Here is a 2,102-nt window from a genome sequence, read left to right on the forward strand (position 1 = left end):
AATAAAAAAAAAGATAGGAAAAAGAAGAAATCCAAACAAAAATGATAGTTTAGAATCCCCAATATCAATTTTTTACGCTTTGCCAATATTAGGGCTCCAATCCCTGAGTTGAGTTTTTTAGACATAGGGCCTCCATTCCCATAGTCGCCTTTTACCAACATTAGGGCTCCAATCCCTGGGTTGAGTTTTTAGACATAGGGCCTCTATTCCCTAGTCGCCTCTTTTACCAACAATAGGGCTCCAATACCTGAGTTGAGTTTTTAGACATAGGGCCTCCATTCCCTAGTCGCCTTTTATCAACATTAGGGCTCCAATACCTGAGTTGAGTTTTTAGACATAGGGCCTCCATTCCCTAGTCGCCTTTTTTGCCAACATTAGGGCTCCAATCCCTGAGTTGAGATTTTTAGACATAGGGCTTCCATTCCCTAGTCGCCTTTTTGCCAACATTAGGGCTCCAATCCCTGAGTTGAGATTTTTAGACATAGGGCCTCCATTCCCTAGTCGCCTTTTTTACCAATATTAGGGCTCCAATCCCTGAGTTGAGATTTTTAGACATAGGGCCTCCATTGCCTAGTCGCCTTTTGCCAACATTAGGGCTCCAATCCCTGAATTGAGTTTTTAGACATAGGGCGTACATTCCCTAGCCGCCTTTTACCAACATTAGGGCTCCAATCCCTAAGTTGAGATTTTTTAGACATAGGGCCTCCATTCCCTAGTCACCTTTTGCCAACATTAAGGCTCCAATCCCTGCGTTGAGTTTTTAAGACTTAGGGCCTCCATTCCCTAGTCGCCTTTTTTACCAACATTAGGGCTCCAATCCCTAAGTTGATTTTTTAGACATAGGGCCTCCATTCCCTAGTAGCCTTTTTACCAACATCAGGGCTCCAATCCCTGAGTTGAGATTTTAGACATAGGGCCTCCATTCCCTAGTCGCCTATTACCAACATTAGGGCTCCTATCCCTGAGTTGAGTTTTTAGACATAGGGCTTCCATTCCCTAGTCACCTTTTATCAACATTAGGGCTCCAATCCCTGAGTTGAGTTTTTTAGACTTAGGGCCTCCATTCCCTAGTCGCCTTTTTGCCAACATTAGGGCTCCAATCCCTGAGTTGAGTTTTTAGACATAGGGCCTCCATTCCCTAGTCGTTTTTTTACCAACATTAGGGCTCCAATCCCTGAGTTGAGTTTTTAGACATAGGACCTCCATTCCCTACTCGCCTTTTACCAACATCAGGGCTCCAATCCCTGAGTTGAGATTTTGGACATAGGGTCTCCATTCCCTAGTCGCCTTGTTACCAACATAAGGGCTCGATTCCCTGAGTTGAGTTTTTAGACATAGGGCCTCCATTCCCTAGTCGCCTTTTTTACCAACACTAGGGCTCCAATCCCTGAGTTGAGTTTTTAGACATAGGGCCTCCATTCCCTAGTCGCCTTTTTTACCAACATTAGGGCTCCAATCCCTGAGTTGAGATTTTAGACATAGGGCCTCCATTCCCTAGTCACCTTTTATCAACATTAGGGCTCCAATCCCTGAGTTGAGTTTTTTAGACTTAGGGCCTCCATTCCCTAGTCGCCTTTTTGCCAACATTAGGTCTCCAATCCCTGAGTTGAGATTTTAGACATAGGGCCTCCATTCCCTAGTCGCCTTTTTACCAACATTAGGGCTCCAATCCTTGAGTTGAGTTTTTAGACATAGGGCCTCAATTCCCTAGTCGCCTTTTTTTACCAACATTAGGGCTCCAATCCTTGAGTTGAGTTTTTAGACATAGGGCCTCCATTCCCTAGTCGCCTTTTTTACCAACATTAGGGATTCAATCCCTGAGTTGAGTTTTTAGACTTGGGGCCTCCATTCCCTAGTCACATTTTATCAACATTAGGGCTCCAATCCCCGATATAGCAACTTGTTACAGAAGATACTAGATGCCGGACATGATGACTCTGGGAGTAGATGCATTGTTTTAAAAGGCGGAAGTGTGAGACTAGGTCACTTTATCTCAGATGGAGTGGAGGTGAGTCCTGAGACACAGGACGTAAGTCCCATGAACTATTAACTTTTACATTTTATATACAATAAATAACATAAACATATGGAAAAACATTACC

This window comes from Nicotiana attenuata, unplaced genomic scaffold (assembly GCF_001879085.1).
Source record: "Nicotiana attenuata strain UT unplaced genomic scaffold, NIATTr2, whole genome shotgun sequence".
Taxonomy (NCBI): Eukaryota; Viridiplantae; Streptophyta; class Magnoliopsida; order Solanales; family Solanaceae; genus Nicotiana; species Nicotiana attenuata.